At 43.7% G+C, this 14954-nt stretch overlaps 1 non-coding gene across 1 annotated transcript; it reads left to right on the top strand.

Annotated features, from left to right (window-relative positions):
* Window positions 1–107, top strand: LOC139036823 (U6 spliceosomal RNA). Its single transcript, XR_011489690.1, has one exon. It is a non-coding gene; the product is annotated as a U6 spliceosomal RNA (small nuclear RNA).
* Window positions 108–14954: the final 14847 nt, after the last annotated feature.

Here is a 14954-nt window from a genome sequence, read left to right on the forward strand (position 1 = left end):
GTTCTCGCTTTGGCAGCACATACATTAAAATTAAAATGATATACAGAAGGTTATCATAGCTCCTGCGCAAGGATGAAGCACACATTTGTGAAGCATTCCATATTTTTAGATGTAGAAAACAAACTTACAGTTATCAGTGAGGAATGGTGGTGGTGGGGATAAACTGGGAAATTGGGATTGGTGTATATACACGATTATATATAAAATAGATAATTAATAGGAACCTACTGTGTGGCACAGGGAACCTACTCAGTACTCTATAATGACCTATATGGGAAAAGAATCTTAAAAAGAGTGCATTTGTGTATTTCTGTAACTGATTCATTTTGCTATACAGCAGAAACTAACATAACATTGCAAATCAACTATACTCCAACAAAAATTAATTTAAAAAAACAAATGAAGTGACGGCTGGTGCTGACTATCAAACATTCTGGGACTTCCTCCAACCCTCACTTCCTAAGGAGGAAGGAGGCCAGTCATGACCAGGTTTCCTGACCATGGCAAAAAGTGTGAGGCAGAAAGTTGCTGTTAGTTGGAAAAACTAGGGGAAGTTGGGAAAAACAACTTTTTAAAACAATTTGCATGATTAGTACAGATGTGGCTCTGGGTTACACAGAGCCAAATGGATTCTCAGTTTTCTCATTCAGGTCCCTATACTTCTTTTTTTTTTAAATGAAAATAATAAATTAATTATTTTTGGCTGCACTGGGTCTTTGTTGCTGCACAGGGCTTTCTCCCGTTGTGGCGAGCAGGGGCTACTCTCTAGTTGCAGTGTGAGAGCTTTTCTCATTGTGGTGCTTTCTCTTGTTGCAGAGCACAGGCTCTAGAACACAGGCTTAGTAGTTGTGGAGCATGAGCTTAGTTGTTTCATGGTATGTGGGATCTTCCTGCACCAGGGATCAAATCGGTGTCCCCTGCATTGCAATTGTTAAGAAGGATTCTTAACCACTGGACCACCAGGGAAGACCTAATATTGTTTTTATTGTGATAAAAGTTACATAACATAAAACATACTATTTTAACCATATTTAACTGTATAGTTCAGAGGCACTGGTACATTCACTTTGCTGTGTTCCTCTTAATGTGAACTAAGACCTCAACAGCTTTGTAAGTGAAAGTGGTAAAAACCATCCACTGATGGACTTCTCATAATGTTGAGGGACAGCCCTGGAGGAGTAAGTACAGATACCCCTCTTCTAGTTCCCTGAGACCTTACCTGGCTGAGTCCAGCTGGTAGCAGGGATGTCAGGTCTGCTTGCTGGCTTGGCAAGCCAAAGCAATAATGGCTCCAGGACCTGTTGGGTACATGGGAGGGGCAGGACTGGGTCACTGATCTAATCCTTTAAGACCCTTAAACATGACCTCACTCTGGCACAGCCTCTGCAAAACTCAAGACTGGCACTTGGGGAGATGGGCATATGGCTTTGGAACTTTTCCAGTTTTAGCTGGAAGAAGCATACTATGTTAGCATCAGGATTATCCTAAAAGCTCAATTCTACCCTCTGGCTGCTTGAGAAAGATCCAGAAACCACTCAGGCAGAAAATAGAGGTACAATCACTTGGTCACCACACGTAGATTTGGGTCCACCTCTGTGTCAGACCCTGTGGGAGACAGGGAAATGAAACAGGAATATTTCCTTTCTGTGGCTTTAGCAGAATATCTGTGATTTTTTCCCCCTTAATTGATATTAATGCAAGTTCACTCTCCAAAATTTGTAAAATACAGAAAAGACAAAAGAGGAAAGTAAAAGTCATTTAAAATATTATCTCCAGAGAGAACTGTTAACATTTTGCTGTATCTCTTTCAGGCTGGTTATACCATATTTAAATATATGTGTATATCTGTGTATGCTCAGTCACTCAGTCATGTCTGACTCTTTGCGACTGCATGAACTGTAGCCCACCAGGCTCTTCTGTCCATGGGATTTCTCAGGCAAGAATACTGGAATGGGTTGTCATTTCCTCCCCAGGGGATCTTCCTGAACCAGGGATCACAATTGAGTCTCCTGTATTTTAGGCAGATTCTCTCCTACATGTATATAAGTGTATGTGAGTATGCATTTAAATTCTTTTTTTGATTTAACTTCTAAAAATGGAATTACTTGTTTATTGAGTACCTACTTTGTGCCAACATGTGCCAGCCAGTGGGATACACAGGAGGACAAAATATGTGTGGTTCCTAAAGTCATGACAGTTGTGATAAGTACTACTCTAACACCTGCCTTTTTTCACTGTATGTCTGACATGTTTCAGGTCACAACATTTATTTCTATAATAGAATTTCATAAAATAGATGAAGCCCACTTTATCAAACCCCTATTGTTGCACATTTGGTTTTTCTCAACAGTGGTCATCACTGCAGACATTTGTTATGATTCGTTTAGACATTTATTTAAACTTCTTTTGATGTGCCTTCCTGTATTGCAGGGGCAGAAAGGGTGAAGATTGCATCTCCTAGGCTCCCTTGCAGCTAAAATTTGGAGACCTATTTGCTCATATCCATTGGATGCACATGTGTGAGGCTCCAGAATCACTGCAGATGGTGACTGCAGCCATGAAATTAAAAGATGCTTGCTCCTTGGAAAAAAAGTTATGATCAACCTAGACAGCATATTAAAAAGCAGAGACATTAATTATTTTGCCAACAAAGGTCCATCTAGTCAAGGCTATGGTTTTTCCAGTGGTCATGTATGGATGTGAGAGTTGGACTATAAAGAAAGCTGAGCCCCAAAGAATTGATGCTTTTGAACTGTGGTGTTGGAAAAGACTCTTGAGAGTCCCTTGGACCGCAAGGAGATCCAACCAGTCCATGCTAAAGGAAATCATCCTGAATATTCATTGGAAGGACAGATGCTGAAGCTGAAACTCCAATACTTTGGCCACCTGATGCAAAGAGCTGAGTCGTTTGAAAAGACCCTGATGCTGGGAAAGATTGAAGGCAGGAGGAGAAGGCAATGACAGAAGATGAGATGGTTGGATGGCATCACTGACTCAATGGACATGAGTTTGAGTAAGCTCCGGGAGTTGGCAGTGGACAAGGCAGCCTGCTGTGCTGCAGTCCATGGAGTTGCAAAGAGTCATACATGACTGAGCAACTGAACTGAACTGTGTGAGATTTTAAAGGAAAAACAATGTCTAGGTTATCTTCCTGTTTTGGCTGTTTACTGTGTTGTGAAGGCGTTAAGATTTTCTACAGCTGTGGTCTTAGTGTTGTCACCAGCTCATGGTGTTGAGAAGTGGTGAGGGGGCATCAGCACATCTGATCGCTAAATTAAAATTGAAGTGACAATTTTTTTCAATTAAAAGTTTTGGCCATGCCACACGGCTTGTGGGATCTTACTTCCCCCATCAGAGATTGAACCTGTGCCCCATGCAGTGGAAGTACAGAATCTTAACCACTAGACGGCCAGGAAATTCCCCACAGTGACACATTTCTGAAGACAACAGTTACGAAGCTTCCAGGATGTGGTAGAGGCAGCAGCTCCCACAGGTCAGCAGTATAGTGGTGATTTACAAGAGTCACTCCTGGAAGCACAGCCCACTCACTAGGTCTTTCAATAATTTTGAAAGAACCCAACTTCCCTTATTAAGTCTCCACTTAAAGTAGAAAGTGTGGTTTCTGTTTCTTGCAACTGAACTCTGAATCATACAAACTACTCTTTTGAGTCTGTCGGCAGTTATTGCCTTAGCACAAATTTCTAATCGTGGAATCAAGGAACCATTTTTGGTTTAAATAGTCTTATTGAGATATAACTAATATACAATAAAACTCATCCATTTAAAGTGCAGAATTTCATGGCTTTTAATATATTCAAAGTAGTGCATCCATCATCACAATCTAATAGCAGAACAGTTTTTTCCTCTGAATAGACGCTCCATACCCATTAGCAGTTATTCTTTACCCTTCTTCTCATCCTAGGCAACCACTAATGTACTGTCTGTCTCTATGGATTTGCCTATTTTGGACATTTCCTACAAATAGGATCATACAATATGTGATCTTTTTCAGTGGCCTCTTTGATTTAGCATTATAATTTCAAAGTTTGTCCATGTTGTAGCATATACAGCATCAAAATTCTGTTGCTTTTTATTGCCAAGTCATATTCCATTAGTGAAGATACCATTTATCAGCTGATGGACAGTGGGGTTGTTTCTAGTTTTAAATTATTGTGAAGAATGCAACTGTGAACATTTGTGTGCATGTTTTTGTGTGGATGCATGTTTTAATTCCCTGGAAGAGGAAATGGAAAGCCACTCCAGTATTCTTGCCTGGAGAACCCCATGGACAGAGATGCCTGATGGGCTACAGTCTAAAGGGTCACAAGAATTAGACACAACTGAGTGACTGAGCACGTTTTAATTTTTCTTGGGTATAGACTTAGAAGTATAATTGCTGAATTACACAGTAACTCTTGTTTAGCTTTTTGAGAGACTGCCAAAGTTGTAGCACAATTTTACATTCCCATTAGCAACGTCTGAATTTCTATTTTCTCCACATTCTCCCCAGCACTTAATATCGTCTCTTTGTTTATTATAAACACTAGTGGCTATCATGGTTTTGATTTACATTTCCCTAGTGACTAATAATGCTAAACATCTTTTTATGTACTTATTGGTCACCTGTATATCTTCTTTGGAGAAATGTCTATTCAGATCCTCCTGTGTTGGCAGGTGGGTTCTTTACCACTAGCACCACCTGGGAGACCCATTCAGATCCTTAGCCCACTGAAAATTTTTTTCATTATTTATATAGTTGTTAAGGTGATTTATACATTCTAGATACAAATCCCTTATACTACATGTGATTTGCAAATATGTTCTCCCATTATTGGGTTGTCTTTTTGATGAAACTGCAGCACAAAAGTTTGGTTTTGTTTATTTATTCTTATGTTTTTGGCTGCACTGTGTCTTGCTTTGCACGGGCTTCCTCTAGTTGTGGCAAGCTGGGGTTCCTCTTCATTGTGGTGCACAGGCTTCTCGTTGCAGTGGCTTCTCTGGATGCAGAGTGCATCCAGGTCTAGGGCATGCAGACTTTAGTAGTTGTGGTGCACAGGCTTAGTCGCTCCAAAGCATATGGGATATGTTCCCTGTGTTAGCAGGCAGATTCTTATCTACTGCGCCACTGGGAAGTCCCTGCAGCACAAAATTTTTAATCGTGATGAAGCCTTATTTATCTTATTTTTTTTTCCATTTGTGATTTTGGTGTTATATCTAAAAAGGCTTTGGCTAACTCAAGGTCATGAAGTTTTATGCCAGTATTTTCTCCTAACAGCTTTATAGTTTTAACTGTTACGTTTAGATATATGATCCATTTTGAGTTAATTTTTATGTATGGTGTGCATGTGGATATCCAGTTGTCCAGCATCATTTTTTGAAGGATTTCTTTCCCCCACTGAATAGTCTTGGCATCCTTGTTGAATATCAATTGACCATAAATGTAAGAGCTTATTTCTGGACTTTCAGTTCTCTTCTTTTAATCTATCTCTCTGTTCTTAATACCAGAAATCATTGTCTTGATTACTGTAGATCTGTAGTTAGTTTTGAAATTGGCAAGTGTGAATCCTCCAACTTAAGTTCTTCTTTCTCAAGATTGTTTTCAGTATTTGGTGTCCCTTGCAATTTCGCATGAAATTAAGGATCATCTTATCATCTTCTGCTAAATAAAAAAAGGCCAGCTGGAATTTTAATAGAGATTGCACTGAATCTATGGATCAATTTGGAGGGTATTGCCGTTTTAACAATATTAAGTGTTCTGGTCCATAAACATGAGATATCTCTCCATTTATTTAGATCTTCTTTCACTTCTTTCAACAATACTTTTTGGTTTTCAGTATAAAAGTCTTGTACATCATCTGTTAAATGTACTCCTAAATATTTAATTCTTTTGATACTCTTGTAATGTAATTATTTTCCTAATTTCATTTCATATTGTTCATTGCTAGGGTATAAAAATATAATAGATCTTTTTGTAATGATCTTGTATACTGCAACCTTGTTAGCCTCATTAGTTCTAATAATTTTCTAGTTAGTTCCTTTAGGATTTTCTCTATATAAAATTAGGTCTTCTAAAATAGATATAGTTTACTTCTTTCCAATCTGATGTCTTTTATTTTATTTTCTTAACTGATTGCTCTGGTTGGCATCTCCAGTACAGTGTTGAGTAGAAATAGGAGGGACAGATGTCATTTTCTTGTTCCTGATCTTAGAGGGAAAACATCTAGTCTTCTGCCGGTAAGTATGATGTTAGCTGTGAGTTTTTCATAGATGCCCTTTATCAGGATAAGGACTCATCCATTTTTTTAAGACTTTCATTTTGTTTTATGAATCACGTCCCTTTTACATGCCAGTCATTTTCCTTTGGCTACTATCCCGGCTACAACATTCCAATGACAACCTGGGTCACTATGAAAGTGTAGCCTCTAGGAATAACCAAAACTCTCCAAGTGATGACTGATCAGCAGAGAGAGACTGAATAAATCAACTCCCTTGGCCTAGGTACAATACCCCTAATGCATGCAGTGTAACATAGAGCTGGTTCTCTGGTGACGGTAACTTACTGTGCAGTAAGTTATGAATTTACTATATGAAGTAAGTTTCTTTATGAACTTCAGCTAAATTAGTGGCTCTCAACCCCATCAGTCCAGAGACATTCCTCCCTTAATAGCTTTTTATCGACATAAAACATTGTTATGTGTCAACCTGGTTGACCCACAGTATCTAAGTACTTAACCAAACATTCTAGATATTTCTGTGAGGATATTTTTTAGATGAGATTTACAGTTAAATCAATAGACCTTGGAGAAAGCAGATTATTCTCCATAACGTGGGTGAGTCTTGTTTAATCAGTTGAAGCCTTTAATAGAAAACAACTGCCCTTCCCCAAGAAAGAGAGAGTTATAATTCTACCAGCAGATGGCCAATGGACATGAATCACAGCATCAGTTCTTCTCTGGGTCTGCAGTCTGCCAGCCTCCCCTGTGGACAAAGGACTTTCGAGCCTCCACAATTGTATGAATCAATTCCTTAAAATACTATCCCAAATTATATGCAAACATACATACATACATATATATATATATATATATATATATATACATATATTTATATGTCCTATTGGTTCTCTTTCTCTGGAAAACTCTTAATACAAGCATATACACAGAAAGTGGACATCAAGGCTTGATTGATCTTCACGAACTGAACACGACAGATGAAAAAACAGGACACAGCCATCGCCCTCCCTGTGCTTCCATCCAATCACTGACTCCCCAGAGGAAACCATTATCCTGACTTTTAATAGCACAGATTAATCCATACTAATATATGTGGTACACTGACTTCTAATAGCATCAGATAGGGTTGGTTTGAGGACTTTATAGAAACAGCCTTTGCTCAGGACAATCCCTTTTGTGTCTGGCTTCTCTATCTAGTGTTTAGTTAAGATTCATCTGCATTGTTGCTTGTTCTTGTAAAGAGCTTGCTGTTTTTGCTCCGGAGGATTCCATTGTGTGGCTCACCTCAGTTTATGTATCCATCCAGCTCTGATGGATATTCCATTGTTTCTAGTTTGAGATTATTAGGAATGTGCCATTAGCAACACTCTTACACATGTTTTTCAGTGAAAACTTGTAACAATTCTAGTCAGCTATAAACCCAAAACTGTAATTGCCAAAGCCCCCTTTTTCATAGCAAATATCTTATGCTTCCTTGCATTTTGTTTTCCAAAATGAAATTCATGAAGGATAATCTACAGAAACATGTATTGTCAATAGAACGCCTAGTCTATAATATAAAGGAGGCATAAAAGGGAAGTCATTTACAATAAAATTATGTGTAACTCCATATGTTCTTGGGAACAACCACCCCAAAAGACATAATAACCCATATCTACTCATAATGAATAAGTTTGGATTCCAGGGACATTACAGATCAGACATCATGATACATAAGCAGTGCAGGAAAATACCAGGTCAGGAGGCACAGGTGAAAAGTAAAATCAAAACAGTTGTTAGGGCAAGACAAAACAGACCCAGCTCATTTGTGTAAGATAAGAGAAAGAGACATAACCTTCATTGGAGTAAGGAGAACACACCAAGACATGGGTTGAGGAAAGGAAGGTGAGCATTTGCATGTGAAAGTGTTAGTCGCTCAGTCGTGGCTGACTCTGTGACCCCGTGGGCTGTAGCCCGCCAGGCTCCTCTGTCCATGGAATTCTCTAGGCAAGAATACTGGAGTGGGTTGCCATTCCCTTCTCCAGGGGATCTTCCCAACCCAGGGATCGAACCCGAGTCTCCTACATTACAGGCAGATTCTTTACCGTCTGGGCCACAAGGGAAGCCGAGTGTAGTGATAAATAATTTCCATTTTATGGCCACCTGATGTGAAGAACTGACTCATTTGAGAAGACCCTGATGCTGGGAAAGATTGAGGGCAGGAGGAGAAGGGGACAACAGAGGATGAGATGGCTGGATGGTATCACCGACTCAATGGGCATGAGTTTGAGTAAACTCCAGGAGTTGGTGATGGACAGGGAGGCCTGGCGCGCTGCAGTCCATAGGGTTGCAAAGAGTTGGACACAACTGAGCGATTGAACTGACTGACTGATGGCCCAGGACAGGGGAATGGTGTGGCCACACAGAAAACACATCTTCTTTAGAATCTCAGCCCTCCACAGACAAGTGCGTTCTGCCTTCAGGACTTTTTTAAAAGAAAAAAGTTCTTTGCTACAGCATCCCTCATTAGGGATTAGCAGGTGGATCACGAAAGGAAGTTTTCCAGTCAATGCTATCAAGAAAACACGTGGTGCTTCCATGAAGACAGTTTCTGAGTAAGACTGAAAAATGATAGATAACCTCAGAGTAAATCATCTCAATGTTAAATTTTCACAACATAAATTCAAGCAACCATCCTTAAAGGAACTCAGATTTCATGCATCTCTAATTTATTAATATTTGGCTCTAAACCTGTAAGCAAAAAAAAGGATTATGTGTACATAATGGATTATGAGTTACATATCTCTTCTATTAAATATTTACAGTTGGTTTCAGTTTTTTTTTGCAGTAATATCATCCATGCCTTGGAACCTTTTCCTCTCAATATGTAATCAGTGATGGTCTAATACATTGACCAGACAGACTGCAGAAAGAGAAAATTATTCAATAATTGAATTAATGTCCTTATTCCATTTATGCTTTCCTGTCAATAACAACCTTCTCCTAAGTTATTGAGTTTTTCACGTGACAGCTCATGAAAAGCTTTCAGTGTTGTAATGCACTAAAGCTTGACCTATTTATATTTGTCTTGAGTTTTCATTGGATGGGCGTTTGAAATTTGTGAAGGATGCAGGGCAATTTCCAACAGGGTGAGCCTGTTTCATGCATAGTGAGATGCCCAGAATCCCTGGTCCTTGTCCCTAAATATCACTAGGGCCCCCAATTGTGTGTGACACCCCAAAATGCTCCCCTAGAGAACTATTGACTTAAATCGCCTTCGTCTCAATTTTGTCTTCATCCCAAATGCATTTGTTGGCATTTGGGTTCAAGTATAGGAACTGATATTCACTCTTATTATATTTCATCTTCATATAGTCAGTCCATTGGTCCTGTTGATCAAGGTCTTTGGACTCCCTGGTTCTGGATACCCAGCGTCCTGTTGCCCACACCCCACCCCACCCCACCTCACCCCCCTAGACACCCTGAAAAGGGCTATCTTTCCACTTTAAAATGATGGATAGGCTTTTGAACAGGATGGAGCTGGGACAGAACTCTGTGACAGTCCATTTTAGACCTTTGCTCAGGCCACTGGGGAGCTGACATCTGATATTTTCTGGCTGCTGGTTATTTGTTGGTCTCATAGGATGCAGCCCACATTGCATCAGCTTGTTCTTAAGTAGAATGCTTAAATGCTGGAACTTCATAAGAGCAGAAGGAGCGCAAGTGAGAACAGAAAACTGACTTGCCCAAGGTCGCTCGGCAAATGATATTCTAAGCCGGGGTACAGCTGGTTGCCCCAGAACTGACCCACTCCAGGCTCCAGAAGATTTACATTCCTCTGATGACTATTCAGAAGCCCAGGGTGGACCGTGCACTGCTCCGAGCTGGCCTAAAAAGGGGTGGAATCCAGGGGCCTCTCCCAGCCAAGGGCAAAGTGTCCACAAGTCTATTTTGGCATCTGACTTGTCTCTGGAGAATGGGGAGGGAGCCAGCACTCCATGGAGAGTGTGGGATGAGCGCTCATGAGATTAGAGACACCAGCAGCTGCCTTCTCAGGCATCCAGGACAGACTGGTGGACGGAGCCCTGTGATGGGTGACCCAAGCAGCATCGCTATCCTTTGGCCCTGTTTCCCTTTCTGTAAAGTGAAAGCTATCTCTCCTCCCTTGCACACCTCCCAATGGTATTGTAAAGAGCCAGCAAGCAGGACCTTCTAGAACATTCCAAATATGTTGTCTTTTACTCTGGGTGAGATGAGAGACAATGAAGGCATTTGAGCAGACAAGACAAGTGATCTGACTTGGGTTTTAACAGGGTGTTCTGGATTCCGTGTGTGGGACAAGTGGCTGAGTGAGAGGACTGCTTCAGTCATCCAGGTGAGCGATGACGTTGGTAGTTGGGCAGGTGGTGATATCTGTGGATATATCTCTTTTTACTTTTGACTGTGTCATGCAGCTTGCAAGGTCGTAGTTCCCCCAACCGGGGATTGAACCTGTTCCCCTGCAATGGAAGCACAGAGTACTAACCCCTGAAGAGCCAGAGAGGTCCTATTTGGATGCATCTTGAAGTGGTGCCAATAAGATTTGCTAACAGTTTGAGAGATTGAGAGACAAGCATCAAAGATGATTCCAAGAGGGACTTCCCTGGCAGTCCCAGGGTCAAGGCTCTGCATTTCCACTGCAGAGGGCATGGGTTCAATCCCTGGTCAGGGATCTAGGATCTCACATGCCATGTGGGGAGTCAAAAAGAAAAAGAAAATTATTACAAGGATTTTGACCTAAGGAAGGAGGAAGTTGTTACTGTCTACAATGGGATGGCTGTGGGAGGAGCTGGACTGGTAGCCTAGAGCAGAAGTTTGGTTTGGGACCTGGGAAGTTTGAGTGGCCTCCGGTGGAAACATCAAGTTGATCTTCATTAAATAAATAACCCCTGCTGTCTCTCCCAGAGAAGCACTTGACTCTGACGGAGTGCAATTGAATTTGTGATGGTATCTTCATCAAAAATTGGCATCTGGGACTTCCCTGGTGGTCCAGTGGTTAGGGTTATGTGCTTCCCTGGTCGGGGAACTAAGATCCCACATGCAACACTGTGCTGTCAAAAAAAGAAAAAATCAGTGTCTGTATCTGGAATATCCATCCCTCCTCCCTTGCTTGTTTTCTTTCTTTAGTCGGCTCCTAAATACACGGGCCTCATCTCCCACCTGGCTCTCTTTGTGCCTCAGGTCCAGCCCCTCTAGATGGTATCTGCTTCTTTTTGAAATGTCCAGCATGCATTCTAAATACTCGAGGGTGGCCTGTATCCAACATCATGGGCTTCCTTGGTGGTTCAGATGGCAAAGAATCTGCCTGCAATGTGGGAAACCTGGATTTGATCCCTGAGTTGGGAAGATCTCCCGGAGAAGGAAATGGCAACCCACTCCAGTATTCTTGCCTGGGAAATGCCACAGACAGAGGGGCCTGGTGGGCTACAGTCCATGGGGTCGCAAAAGAGTTGGACACAACTGAGTGACTAACACTTAACAGATCCCAACCATGCCCTCCCTGGTGTGTGAACACCCGCTCAGTTGTTGTCGCGTGATGTGGTAACAATTTCTGCTGCTGCTGTTGTCTAGTCCTTAAGTCGTGTCTGTCTCTTTTGCATCCCCACAGACTGTAGCCTGCCAGGTTCCTCCATTCATGGAATTTCCCAGACAAGAATACTGGAGCGGGTTGCCATTTCCTCCTCCAGGGGGTCTTCCCCACCCAGGGATCAAAACTGCGTCTCCTGTATTGGCAGGCGGACTCTAACGCTGTGGGGAAGCCCCAGGGTAACAAACAGACACTCTATTTGTGGGTCGTGCATGCGAAAGAGCTCTGGAACCCATTCCTGCTGCTAAAAGGTGAGCAGTTGTTAGTGAGCTGCTGAGTCTGAGTCTGTTTCCTCATCCATAAAGTGAGCAGGAGGTCCTTTCTGGGTAGGAAGGAAGAAATAATCAGATTGAGGCTTAGAACTGTGTCTTCCTGCCACTGACTCAGAGTCCAACAGGTTCTTGAGTTGGGTTTCTGAGATTTAGCCTCAACCTATCAATTGCACTGGAAGCAACCCCTCAAGACCCGATGGTTCTAGCTCCCAGCCTCCAAGAAATCCAGAACTTACAACTGGGCAATGGCTTTCCTACGTCACCCAGCAACACAGGCTAGAACTGGCACCCTGGCTCTGCTGACCCCAGTCCAGGTCATCGCCCTCACCCCCACCTACCCCTACCACATGCAAACACCCTCAGGCTCTCCTAACCTACAGTAAAGCGCTCCATCCTCCCAGTCAGAGAAAGATCCCCTCCACCTGCTCCACGTTCTGCCTTGCCTGGGAGTCTCCCTCTCCTCTCCTCTCTCCCTCCTGGGACACTCTCCCTGTCTGTCCTGCTGCTCATCTCTTTGTCATCTCTTTGGCTCAGGTCCCCATGAACTAGACTTTCAGGAAAGGGTCTGGACTTTGGGTCTCCCACAGGTCTCTGAACCTAAGTACAAACTTATTATAGAGCCTTGGCTGTGTGCTAAGTGAGTATAATATCACTTTTCCTAGCTTCTTAGCAACTCCAAAACGTGGACACTATTCTTAGTCCCATTTTAAAGATGGGTAAACTGAGGCCCAGCAAAGTTAGAAGGCAGAGCTAGGATTTGCAAAAGCAGCCATCAGGCCCTTCACCACCATGCTATACTTTTCCAGAGATCTCACCCTGGTCAAGCCCCATGGTCACTGCTACAGGCAGCCCCCTTGGCCCTCACACCTTCTGGTCTCTGGCCTAAGAGAACCAGGCTCCTGAGGGTGGCCTCCAGGGAAGATGCGCCGAGGCTGAAAGCAGGAAATGCCAAAGTGGAGCCTGGCCAGGCTAGGGTCCCCCCCTGGTAACTCCCGCCCCAGCTGAGACTGGGCTGTGTCAGGGACTGGGCCGAGCCCTGAGGCTAAGGAGGAGCCTCCCCCAGGGAAGTCCAGGCACTGAAAAACAAGCCTCCTCCCTCTCTGCCAGCTCAGCTTGCCCAGCCCTGCTGGGGGCCTGATGGCAAGGCCGCCCTCCCCAGGGTTGAGGCTGTGCTTGGCTGGACGTTCAGCCCCAAGAGTTTGAGGCTCCCAGCCCTGCCTTGAGCTCTGGCTTCCTCTTCTGAAAACAGACTCTTGTCTCCCTAGACGTGTCTTGGTCCTTCATTTTCTCCAGGGCCAAGAGGCAGGGAGAGGAGACCTTGAATGTCCACACAGACTCCTAAGATGCCCATTTATCCACTGGGGAGACTGAGGCAGTGAGCGTGGATGTGACTTACCCAAGGTCAGTGAGCCAGCAAAGTAGACATGTGTCGGACTCTCGAGCCCAGCTCTCCACACAGCCCAGGGCCTCCCCAAGGAGGTAGGAAGAGCCTGGGAGGGGGCAGCGTGTGTGTGAAATCCCCAAAGGGGAGGGCATCAGTAGTTCCCCCAGGACCTGCCAAATGCTCCCATGATGCCAAGGCCTATGATTTCCCGGTCATGAAAGAGTTAAGACAGGGCCTCTCGGGACTGAAACCACTTCCTTAGAAAAGAACAAACCAACATTGAAATGAAACTCCAAACCAGAAAACCCCACAATGAGCAGTTGGCTCCACCCCCGATCCTGACCTTTGAGTTACAAACTTAGATGATAAATTCAGGAGTGGCTAGATGTCTTCATTCATTCATTTACCAAATAGTTGTTTGACCACCTACTGTATTCCAAACCCTATGCTGGGTGTTTGGGATTCAGTGATGAGGAAACCAGCCTCAGTTCTCCTGGAGGCAGACAAGAAAAGAGGCAGTTACCAAAAGGCACATATGTGGCTAGCTCTGTGTTGGGTCAGGAACAGGAGACTCTGAGTCAGTGCCCAAAGAAGTCACCAAACCTTACCTGGGGGAAGAGCATGGTCAGGGAAGGCTTCCAGTAGGAGGTGACATTGGAGCTGGGCTTTGAAGGATGTGTAGGAGTTCGCTGGGCAGGCATAGGAAAACAGCAGGTACAAAGGCCTGGAGGAGCAAGAGAGTGCAGCTTCTTTAAAGAACAGCCAGAAAGCCAGTCATCCTAAAGTAAGGCTTGGGGAACCCTTGCAGATTCCTGATGCTTTTGTCTCTGAGTACCCTAAGACCTGCTCTGACCCAGACAAGGGACAAGAGGATGCTGTGGGTATGCCAGGGTCAGGACCAAGGACACTCAGCAGAGATGGGAAGTTGAAAGCTGGGCAGTTTCTTCCAGGCTTTTCCAACTCCCTCCCAGACCCAAGAAATGGGGCTTCTGGTGGCCTGAGACAGCCCAGGACAGAGACCCAGGTAATGGCTGTGGAAATGAGCATACACCAGAAGCTGGCGTGTAGGAAGCAGAAAAGAGATCTGAGGATGTGGGCAGAGCATATCCTGAGAGCTTCTGAGCCACGGTCCCAGCCTCTGGTCCAGTCCCTGTGGGCGCCTTGTCACCTACAAAATGCTCCTGCTCGTCCACACCTCTGCACGTGCTGTGTGTGTTCAATCAGCCAACAGTCATCAAGTCCCTGTGACAGAACCATTGTGTGCTGAGCTCTGGTAACAGGGGTGACTGGGACAGCCCTGCATGGCCCCTGCCCTGTTGGAGGTTAGAGCCTGGCTGGGGATGCAAATGCCAGATTGTCACTGAAGAGATGTGGACCTTGAAGGGAGAGAGTGTTCCTCTCTGAGAACAGAGGGACTTGACCTAAACCAAGGGTATCAAGGAGGGCTTCCTGGAGGAAGG

Source organism: Odocoileus virginianus, chromosome 9 (genome assembly GCF_023699985.2).
Source record: "Odocoileus virginianus isolate 20LAN1187 ecotype Illinois chromosome 9, Ovbor_1.2, whole genome shotgun sequence".
Classification (NCBI taxonomy): Eukaryota; Metazoa; Chordata; class Mammalia; order Artiodactyla; family Cervidae; genus Odocoileus; species Odocoileus virginianus.